The 11,842-nt window shown below is 39.8% G+C and overlaps 1 protein-coding gene across 2 annotated transcripts in view; it reads left to right on the top strand.

The window, feature by feature from the left end:
• The first annotated feature begins 320 nt into the window (after nt 1-320).
• The window catches only part of Scaf11 (SR-related CTD associated factor 11), a 70,220-nt gene continuing 58,698 nt past the window's right edge, over nt 321-11,842 (top strand). For both annotated transcript variants that reach the window (XM_070039370.1, XM_070039367.1), the window contains exon 1: nt 321-558. The gene's annotated coding sequence lies outside the window, so the exon portion shown is untranslated. The remainder of the gene's footprint in view (nt 559-11,842) is intronic.

Here is an 11,842-nt window from a genome sequence, read left to right as displayed (position 1 = left end):
CCACTCGCGCGGCTGCCCTTCCTCCCGCTCACCAGCCGCAGCACCGCGTGACTCCGCCCACCACGCTCTGGCCGTCGCGCGCGGTAGTTTGTTGGCGCCCCCGTGCGGCCGTCCGCCAGAGCCCCAAAGCGAGCGTGTAAACAGAATGTGGACGGTCCGGAGGCCGCCTGCGTCACCGTAGCGCGCCGACTTGTGGCGGCGCCGCGGCCGAGCCTCGCCGAGGGGGGGGGGCGGAGGGAGGGGGGAGGAGGGGGAGAACGCGACGCGGAGGGAGGGAGGAGGCCAGACAGGGCGGGGGAGGGAGGGAGGGAGGGAGCGGGGAAGCCGCGGTGGCGCAAGCGGCGCGGAGCTGCGCGGCCCGGGTCCGCTCGTCGCTTCGCCTCGTCGCTAACCGGCTCGAGACCCGGCCCGTCCACCCCGGCGCCTCCCGTCAGCCCCGCAGCACGGACGGAGGAGTCCATGTTGGGGAACTCGGCGGCGGAGTGACGGGAGAAGCCCGAGCTTCCCGCGGTGGGGCCCGCGGCCGCCGGAGCGCGCGCGCCTCGACCTCGGCCTGAGGTAAACACGGGCCGACCCCGGGGCGGGGGGGGGGCAGAGGTGAGGGACGGGGTGGGGGTGGGCTGGGGCCGCCGCGGGCGGGGAGCGGGGCTGGGGGGGGGTGCGGGGGGCAGCGGAAGAGCGGGCCCCGCGGCGGCGGAGGGCGGACAAAGTTTCGGATTCTCGCGGGGCCCAGGCGACGTCATGCGTTCGAAGGAAAAGTTGGAGGCGCTTTTCCAGGCGGGAAGGGAGACGGCGGGGGTGCTGCAGCCGGGGTGGACCCCATTTTGCTTTCGTCTCCCCCCTCCCCCCCCACTCCCGGCGAAGGGACCCTGTCTGTCCCCTCTCCTCCCTGTGGCCTACGCGCCTTCCTGCTCCCTGCGCCAGGGCGATGCCGGTCCTCGCCGGGGTGCAGGGCCTTAGTGGGGGTGGGGGGCAGGGGGGTGGGGAACTGGGTCCCCGCTCAGACCCCGGCCAAGCCCCCTTCCCCCTTCTCTGCCTCGGGGCACGTCGTCCCCGCCGAGCTTCCCGACGCTCTCCAAGCCCGGTGCGTCCGCTTCCCTGGGTCGACTTCGCTTTTGTCGCCGGAGGCCGAGGGAGGGCCGCTCGTGAAACCAAACTTTACCACGCAGTGACCTCTCGCGTGCGCGCGGATGGGAAGACCTGGAGCTTCAGTGCACCGGTCTTTTTACCCCGTCCCCCCTCATTCCCTGAAGTTACAGCTCCTCCTGCTACTTACCCTGGCCCCATCTTTTGAGACCTGCTGTGTCTGCCCTAATAACTACGGGGGGGTGGGGGGAAGGGGGGGTACGTGGAGGTCCAGACTAACCCTAACCCCTGCGGGGGGCCCCCCTCCCCCTCCCATCTTCAGATCTGGGAAAAATGGTACAACACTTGGGAGTTTCGTTCTCTTTTACACAGGGCTGGAGGTCTTGTCATCCCCCACATATTTTTGAATAATATTTTAAAAGACTTGATTGTATTCGATTAAAACATTCACAGATTCAAACGGTGATTAAAAAAATACCCAGTATTTTAGATTATCGAGTATACGGGCTAAGCGGCGTCCATCATTTTGTATTGCATTTTGACGAACGTTCTTGTACTATCAACATACTAAAAAATCATGAAGCAAAACCGATGGTGAGAAAGTCCTTAATGCTTTGACTGGTCGATGTGATCTTAAATTTACCCTAGTTTGGAAATTTCCTCTGAATTTTGGGAAAAGTACGTGAGTGAATGCCATTTTCTTGTTTTAAACAAGTTAATTTCATGGGTAGGACTACTTGCCATGACTAAATAACTGTTGCATTTTTGTTTTGAGATATTTAATGTGTGATCAAGTCTTTTTCCAGGTCATCATTGATTTTCTTTCTTTGGAACTTAGCTTAATTTTTTTTACTGTTCTATTCAAATCTTCAGGAAAGTTTGTAGGCCTTTAATTTTTGTTGTAACTGGCTGGACAGAAAGGAATGTTTCAAACTGTCTCTGAATTTCATTATATCATCCTGCCAAAGATAATTCAGATTTATTTTGATTGTGTTTATGCAGTTGAGCTTTTAAAAAGTTGTCAGTTTCTTGGGACTTAAAAATATATCAACATTTGGTTTCACACCCAGTGACTTTGAGAATTTTAAGTACATTTTAGGATTAGAGCGGTGGTAAAATTTGATGTTTCTCTACTATAAGTGTGCTCATGCAGTTAAGACAATACTGAGTATGTCAGATGGAGAAAAATGCTTTAAGAGAAAATAGAAAGCTGTTATTAACTTAATTTCTTGGAGGAAATTTAAGTTTTTTCCCTCTCTAATACTTTTGCTAATGAGGTTCATTGGTTAAGATTGAAAATAAAGGAAAGTTCACTTTCCTTTGAAATTAACCAGTACTGGGGCAGTGTTTTTGAATTAGTGGCTTTGAATTAGTGCACTTGAATCAGTTCAATTACTTGATGCTGTTGATTAATCTTCAATAAAAGCTTTAGCAGTAAGAAAGTACAATGCTACATTACCCATTAACTGTGTTGAACTTTTAAGGTACAACACTGAAACTTGTAAAACTTAAAACCCTAACTCAAGAATGTAGTAGACCTAAGAAAGTGATAAAGTCAGTCATAGAGTAATTTTCATTGTAACTTTCCCTTCAAGTTCTGTCAGCATCTGTTCTTGTCTTCCAATGGTGTAGGTTGGATCTTGACTTACCTTTCCTATTGAAATAAATTTTCAGTATATTCTTTTGCTAAGGATAATCAGTAGCCTTGAACCTTGTGAGCATTATGTCTCAGTAGTGAGAACTGACTGCACTAACACTGAGACGACCCCAGAGTTAAAATCTGTGCTATTCCCAAGACTTAGCTTGCCTTTTTTGGGGGGTGGGGGGGAGTAAGGCTATCCTGGGGGCTTGAATTCAGGGCTTGGAAACCTACTCATACCCTTTCCCCCCCTCCCCAGCTAGTAGTGTTCTTTCTCTACCACTGGAGCCACTTGAATTCAGGGCTTGGAAACCTACTCATCCCCTTTCCCCCCCCTCCCCAGCTAGTAGTGTTCTTTCTCTACCACTGGAGCCACTTCTGGCTTTTGGTGTTTTAGTTGGAGATAAGGAAAGCTGGGCACAGATGGCTCATGCCTGTAATCCCAAAGGTACTCAGGAGGCTGAGATTTGAGGATTGTGGTTCAAAGCCAGTCCAGACACAAAAAGTCCATGACACTCTAATCTCCAATTAATGACCTGAAAACTGGCAGTGGCATTGTGGCTCAAAGTGGTAGAGTATTAACATTGAGCAAAAGAGTTCAAGGACAGTGCCCAGGCCCTGAGTTCAAGCTCCTTGACCAACAACAACAAAAAAAGCGTCTCAAGGGTTTTCCTATTCAAGTTGGCTTAAAACTTCATCCTCAGATCTCACCCTTCTGAGCAGCTAGGATTCAGGCTTGTGCTGTTGGCCTCTGGCTTTGCTTTCTTTCTTTCTTTCTTTTTTATATCTGTAGCACATAAACATTCACTATAAATTGTAAAAAATACCACCATTTCTCACATACAAAATAACTTCCTGAAAACATTATGACCTTTGCTAACCTATAGTCTTTAACACTCAGTTGCCCAGAGTGAGCTTTGTAAAATTCATTAGATCCTGTCACTTCTCAGTGACTTCCCTTCTTAGTCTTAGTAAAGCATATATTTTACTAGGGCCTACAAAGCTCTAAGATATTCGAGTTTCTTTCTTGCTTTATCTTGTCACCCTTTTTCTCAAGCCACATTTCCACTATGCTACTGAGGTCTTCTCTGACTTCTCTGTATGAAACCATGGTCCTATTTCTCTCCATATTTTCCTACCCTTTTTATGCTAGAGTTTGTTTTTTTTCTGTAGCATTTTTTCACTTTGCCTACATACTTTTGCCAATTTAACTTAGCTTATTATATTTGTTACGTTTATTCACTGAGATTGTCATTTTGTCACTGTTTTATCCCTAAGCATGTGAACAGTGTAGGTACTTGATATTCAGTAGATTAGTATGTTTTTGCAATAAACATTAAAACTGATCATTGTCATTTGAAACTTTAGATTATACATATCTTACTGAGTTGCATGAACTGTTACATCCAGACATGTGGACTATGTCCACATACAAGGGCCAAGTCTTGAGAGTGACTTTGAAATTACATGAAACTAAGAATGCTCTGCTAGTTGAGTGATGTAACTTAGTGTTAAAAAAAATTGTATCATTTAGAAACTGAATTCCATTTTTCTTTTTGAGGTGCTAGGGTTTGAATTTAAGACCGTGTGGTTGGTAGACACTCTACCACTTGAGCCATACTCTCAGCCTTTTTTAGTTTTTGAATAGGGCCTGTTTATGTCTTGGCTAGCCTGGAGCTAAGAGGGAACTGATTTACTCTTTTCTTTTAACTGGGATGACCCTAACTTTTTTCTTTGGCTTGTCTGGACCCATCGTTCTCCTGATCTCAGCCTCCCAAATAGGATTACGGGCACAAACCTCTCCACCTCGCCTAGACTTTTAGTAGTTTGAGTAGGTAGAATGAGGTTTTTGGTGATGTGTATTGGATTCTGGTAGCATGTATTGAAAGGGAGAAGACTCAAGATTAGGAGAGATATAGATAACTTTAATTAGGAAGATTAGGAAAATCTTGGAGATGGGCTAAGTAGATTGAATTTGAGATTAATAGGCTGCACTTGTAGATTGTAGATGTGAGAGAAAGAAATTTCAAAAAATGATTTTATACAACTAGGTTAAGAGTGGTACCAACTAAGGACTAAAGTTCTTTTGGTTTTAAAGCACTGGGTTTTTGAGGTGCCTTTGGATCTTTCAAGTGGTATTTTTGTAGCACTTTAGATATATAGTTCTAAAATTCAAAAGAGGGTTATGGGTTGCCAATAGAAAATCAGAATTACCTAAATAGATATGGGTGAAATTGCCTAGGGGTTGGAATATAACTTGAAAAAAGACAAAAGTTGAACCATACTAACCTCATATATGAAAACTTTATTGGGAGACTGAACTCCTAGAGAATACTGACTTGTTACAGAAACCAGTGTAAGAGAGCGCTTTATAGGGATAAAACCAGTAGGGTCAAGTATTGAATAAGATGTGGAATTCAGTAGTCTTTCGAGCAAGTAGGATGTTAGCTTTCTCTTTTCAAACTGGTACTTGTGTAATTGCTCAACTAGTTTTAAAAAGTACTGAGATCAAAGTTTAAGAAATTATTCACCCATATTGCAGAAGAAAGCTAATGGTTATTAAATATTTACTATGTGTTAGCTATTCTGCTGTAAATACTTTATGTACTTATTTTTGTGGATACTTTGCATAAATTTTATTTGATCTCAATTAGCTTTGCAATATTCAATCTATTTTATAGAACTGAGTTTTGAGAATCTAGATTATAAATGACTTAAATATCAGAGTACTTGCTGAGTCTTTGTGCCTGAGTTCATCCAACTCTGGCCTGTAGATACTCAAGCCTGAGTTCATCCAACTCTGGCCTGTAGATACTCGTTTCATCAGTTGGCCCCCCCAACTTGTATATTATTACTGTCCAGTAGATACATGTGTGATGATGGATATGCTTTATCTGGTATAGTAGCTGATAGCAACAAGTGGCTAGGAGCAACTTGAAATGTGGCCAGTGCAACTGGGGTACTGAAAAATGGTTACCTTACTGGCTCCTGAAGTTACAGATCAAAGGTTTTTGAGAATCTTATAAAGGATAGAACAGTCTTATATAAAGCAGAAGTAAAAACATTCTTCATTTGAAAGTACTTCTTTTGTTGCATACTAATTTTAGATACTCTTACATTTTGTTTGGTAACTTAAAAAAAAATCTCAAACTTTCAGAAAAGTTCTAAGTATATTTTAGGTACCTTTATCCCTTGAACCATTTGAAATTCAGTTGCAGATGCAGTAACAAAAGGTCAAGGACTTTCTGTTATAAAATAACCATCAGAGTAAACCAATCTTGTTTTGAAAAAAAAATTGAACTACCACCTAATTTCAGATTTCATTCAAGTTTTGTGTTTCCACAGAAATTTCATCACAAAATTCAGATTGTGTTGCATTTAAACTAGAAAAATTCTCTTTCTTGACTTTCATGACTTTGATGCTTATAACCATTACAAGGCAGTTGTAAAATATCTGTCTGGATATTGTCTTATGGTAGGATTCAGACTGTGGACTGTGGCAAGTAGTGATGGGTTCTTTCCAGTATACAATTTCTGCTTGTCCTGTTACCAGTAGGTGATGTACACTTTGATCACTTGATTTAGGTGAGTCCTCCCAAGCTTCTTCACTGTAATGTTACTTTTATTCCCTTAATACTTAATAAGTACTTTTTTGAGGAAGTAATATGAGACTGTTAAAATAGCCTATATCAACTTTTCTATTTTCAAATTGTTCCATTTTTGGTCTGTGAAAACCCTTCAGTCTAGCTTCTACTTCCTCTTATATTTACATGGACATTTCCTTGTTTACAATAATAAATAAATAATATACAATAATTAAATATATTGATTTATATTGATTTTTTAGTTCTTATTTTTGTTTTTAATTATTTGTTTTATTTTGTGAAACACAATGTGACTACATAGCTCAGGTTATTGCCCATCTCATTGTTCTATCTTGCCTGCCAGATGCTGGTGTTAAATGTATGAAGTACAATACTTGTGTTATTTTTTAGTGGTTGCATCAGGATATCTTAATTAGCCAGTAGCTACAAATGTGACTTTTTTGGGGGGGTGTAGGGGGAGGAAGCTGCTGAGGATCACTTGCAGGGTCTCATGTTTACTAAGGCAAGTGCTCTGCCACTGAACTATATCCTCAAACCCCATATGTAACTCTTGGGTGCTTCATTGATTAGTTCAAACTGAGATTTGCTGTAAGTGTAAAGTATACACCGTTTCACAAAAAATGTAAAATATTTCAAGTTTTTAAATGTATTACAGGTTGAAACTTTGTGAGGGGTTAAATATATTAAATTGACTTTTTTTGTTTGTTTAAGGTAGCACTGGGGTTTGAATTGTGAGTGGTAGGCTTACAAGGCAGGCATTCTACCACTTGAATTACACCCTCATTACTTGTATGTTTTAGTTATTTTTCAGATAGGATCCTGAATGTTTGCCCAGGGCAGGCCTCAGGCTGGGATCCAGACCTCCTATCTACTACCTATGGCTTAATACATAGCTAGTATTACAGATGTATACTACCATGCCAGCTTTTTTGTTTAGATGAAATCTTGCTAATAACTTTCTGTCCTTGGCTAACCTGACCTCATACTTTGATCCTCCTGATCTGTATTTCCTGAGTAGGTTGGATGTGGTGCCTGGAATTATGTATGTGGCCTAAAAATTTCTTAGGGGACAGTGCTTCTCTGAGGCTATGGTATATGTACACAAATGTTCACAATTTATTTAAAAGTTAATGGTTTTATCATTGAAAATGAATGTAGAAGCCCTTTAACTTTCTTAGTGATCAATATGGAATAGTTGTCATGGGAGTACATACAAATGCAATAACATCCCCCACCCTATTGTATACTTTCTGCTCCCTGTAGTAGGTAAGTATATTTTCTCCTCCTTATGAGGAGAAAAAAAAACTTTTATATATAGCCATTTATTTACTGTTCATCTTTTGCTTTAATTCCAAGTTTATCTTTGATATCGTTTCTCTTCAGTCTGAAGAACTTCATTCTTTTTTTTCAAATTCTTTATTGTGATTAAGTGATTACATAATTTCCCAAATTTCACAGTATTGTGGGATAGTGATGCATAGTTAAAGTCACAAACACATTCTAACTTCCATGGGGCAAATTGTCTGTCATGGTCTATAACATTTGTGAGTTCTATGAGCTTTGCAATACAGTTATTTCTTCCACATTGGGTGATATGTATGTTTCTTTCGTTTTGCATCAGCTGTTCCCTCTTTCCCACTGTTCCCTCCTTCCCATTGCTGCCATTGAGTTGCTTAAGACTTTCATTCTTGGGGCTAGGAAGGTGGCTCAGTGGTAGAGCGTTTGCCTATCATGCATGAGGCCCTGGGTTTGATTCCCCAGCACCACATAAGCAAAAAGAAAAAAGCCGGAAGTGGCTCTGTGGTTCAAGTGGTAGAGCGCTAGCCTTGAGCTGAAGAGCTGAGGGACTCAGCGCCCAGGCCCACAGTTCAAGAACTTCGTTCTTTTAAAGTAGACTTTTTAGTGATAAATTCTTAGTTTTACTTTTTTTTTGGGGGGGGGGGAGGGTCCTGGAGTTTCAACTGAGGTCCTCGCACTTGTTACGCTGGCAGACTTGCCACTTAAACCATGCTTCCTGCCCTGTTTCTTGCTGATTATTTTGGAGATGGAGTCATGTGAACTTTTCTGCCTGTACTGGCCTGGAACTGAGATCCCCCACATTTCAGTCTCTTGTGTAGCTAGGATTATAGGTGTGAGCCACCAATGCCCAGTTTGTCTTTGTTTTTAATGAAAATATCTCTATAGATATTTCTGACGAATTTCTTCTCTACACAGAGAATACTCTCTGAAATTTTCAGTATTTCAAAGATATCCATTCACTGTCTTCTGGATGCTGGTTTCTGATGAGAAGTTTGCAATAATTGGAATCATTAAATTTCTTGTGTGGGTCATGTTTCTTTACAGTTTTATTCCTTTAGCTTGACTTTCCCTAAGTCTGTTATTTGTCTAGGCATGTTTTACTTCCGTGTTTATCCATTTTAGTGTTCTTCAAGCTTTGTGAATTTCTGAGTTCCTGAACCTTCCTTGAAGTTTGGGAGAATTTTGTACATTATTCTGGAGATATTTTTTTTTCCTATACCAATTTCATTCTTGTCTTTTGTTGTAGAAAAAACTTTTGATGTTTCCTGAGAGTCTTCCTTTTTTTCTCCTACTCTGTTCTTCAGAGTAGATACTTCTATTGATTTAGCTTCTGTTCAGTCAGTAACTCAGTTTTACTTTTTTTTTGAAGGTTGGGAGCAAGTTCTGCCAGTGAGCTATCAGCCCTGTATTTCTGTTTATTGAGGCTTTGTTTTATACAACTTACAATTTTTCTTTTTTCTTTTGCAGTTTTTCTCTTAGTTTTAAATTTGTCCGCTGGAAACTTTTATCTTTCCATTTATTTCAAAAGTGTTTTATTTTTTTTTCTCCATGGAACATTGTTACACAGGTTTTCCCTTATCTAAAACACTGAAAATGGGACAGAATTTTGGGATTTTGGAATATTGGCTTAAATGTAGCAATACTTTCAGTATAGGACACAGCTAAGACTAAATAGGAAATTAATTTGTTTCATATACATCTTACACAGCTGGAAATAATTTTATATAGTACTTTTAGCGTACCTTCATTTTTACTATGACTTGTCACATCACATTGCTGCTCAGAAAGTTTTAGATTTTGAAGCATTTCAGATTTCAGATACTCAGTTCATACTTTTTTTTAAGTCCTTGATAATTTCAATATTTGGGTTATTTCAGGGCTGGCAGTTACTATCTTCTTTTTTCTTCGGAGAATTGGTTATATTTCCTGGTGCTTTATATTCCAAGTAATTTTACATTATGTCCTCAACAATATTGTGTAAGAATCCAGCAGTAGTGATTGCTTGGATACTGTTTTTGTTTTAGCAGATTGTCAACTAATTAGGTTCAGACGTAAAATTTTGTCTTTTTGGAGGTTATAGTTCCAGCCTCCATCCCTCTCTCATGCTATTTCATGATAATGCATGTGTCATAAAATTTACCCATTAAAATTAACAATATAATGATTGTGGTTGGTTAGAAACCTTTTTTCTATTACTCTAGGTCTGTTCAGTGAATGTTAATGCTTGCATAGTTCACCTAGGACTTGTGTAAGTTCTTACAGAGAATTAGGATTCCTTTTGATCACTCTGTCCTTTGCAGCATCTCTGGCCCCTTATGCCCATAGAAGTACCCTTTTCCCTGAGTCCTTTAGCTAGAAACCTCCTAGAAAAATGAGTTTTTCTCAGGCTCTTTTAACTTGTGCTGCTGCAACCAGGATGTAGCCATTCAGGATAAAGCCACTACAAAAAAGATGAAAGATAGATTAGGAAAACAATATAGTTCACTTCAAATTTCACTCCATATTCCACTTGTTTTTGTTTACTTTTCAGATTTCTCAGGTAAGCTGCTTTTTGCATTTTGTCCAGACTAGGTCAAAAACAGTATCCTAAAATACATTGGAAAATAAATTTTCAAACATTATATGGAACTTAACAAATTTGAAAAATAGTTGACTTTTAAAGAAATATCCCACATTTTCAAACTAATTTAGCTACATGTACAACCCGGAATTAATTTGTAACCAGAATAACTGGGGAAAATGAGATTAAAAAAATAGGATACTTTTATTCAGTGTGGATAGATAATATTTATCCTTCAGAAAATAGTGTTTTGGAGGCAATGAATTTTGTAGCTAACTTTAGGGGATTATTTTGTAAGAACTTGGATTAATATTGTGGTTATTTCTTTGGCATAGGTTTGTAAATTATTCTCTGGATTACCTTATCATTGAGGATAGTTTGTTTAAAGAATGATGATTATTTGTCACTTTTCTCTCCTTTCTTTTTCTTTTTTGGTATACTTCCTACTGCCAAATATGTTATTATTTGTTAGTGAAGACGAGCTAAACCATTATGAATATAGCAGAAGACTAACCAGAGATTTCACTTGAAAAAGAAGTTCACATTTTATAGCATTTTCACACTTGATTACATTTAGTAAAGAATATCAATATTGTTTGATCTCTAAGCGCTTTATTATGATGTAAGTTGGTCTCTTACAAAAAGTATTCATATATGTTCTTGACAGTGTTTCTTTGTTTTGTTAACTTAGAAATCACTTGACTGGGGTTAGAGATGTAGCTCAGTGTAGAATGCATGTTTACTTAGTATTCTCTAGACTTTGGCCCAATTCACAGTACCATTACTCAAAAAAAAAAAAAAAAAAAAAGACAAAAGTACGACCTCCCCCACAACTTCTTCCCCCCTTTTATTCTTGTGAGAGAATAATCTTGCTATTTAGCCTGACAAACCTGGTATTGGAACTGACCTAGAACTGCTCTATCATGCCTGCCTAACTCCTCCACACTTAAAAAAAAATGGTCTTATTGTAGAGGTGATATACACAGGGGTTACATTTACATGCATCAGTACAATGTACAATAAGTACATTTTCTTTTGTACAGTGTCATCTGTTCCCTCATTCTTTGCCATTCTCTCCCTTCTGTCTTCACCCACAAGTTGCATAGTTCACTTTCATCAATGTCCAGAGTGCTCCACTGCTGTACTTTTTTACCCTTTTTCCATGGATTCTGTGCCCTCCTCCCACCCTCCCACAGATATGCATGTAAATACACTGTTAAAGAATACTGAATCATCAGCAAAAAAACACAAAAACAAAAACCCACAAAAAATTTAAGCAAAAAGTCCTTTGTTTTCCAAATCTTTGAAGTTTGTTTTAGTATGTATTTTATTTTATATACATATGAGGCGGTACTTGGGTATTACAATTTGGTGATTTTCTCCTACGACTATCATCTTTTGGTCTCACTGTATATGAGTGTCCAGAACCCTGTATTGTCATATACCATTGTGTTTTAAATCTAACTTCTGCATATCAGGGAGAACATGTGCTGCTTTCTCCCTAATCTTGGCTTACCTTGCTCAACATGATTTGTTCTAGTTCCATCCATTTCCCTGCAAATGACATTATCTTATCCTTTCTAATAGCTATATAAAATTCCATTGTATATAGGTACCACATTTTTTGGATCTATTCATGTATTGTGAGGCATC

The sequence above is a fragment of the Dipodomys merriami genome, unplaced genomic scaffold, assembly GCF_024711535.1.
Source record: "Dipodomys merriami isolate MVZ:Mamm:240054 unplaced genomic scaffold, mDipMer1.0.p SCAF_10, whole genome shotgun sequence".
Taxonomy (NCBI): Eukaryota; Metazoa; Chordata; class Mammalia; order Rodentia; family Heteromyidae; genus Dipodomys; species Dipodomys merriami.
The sequence above is the reverse complement of the archived record's forward strand: the minus strand, read 5'-3'. Positions and strand labels throughout refer to the sequence as shown.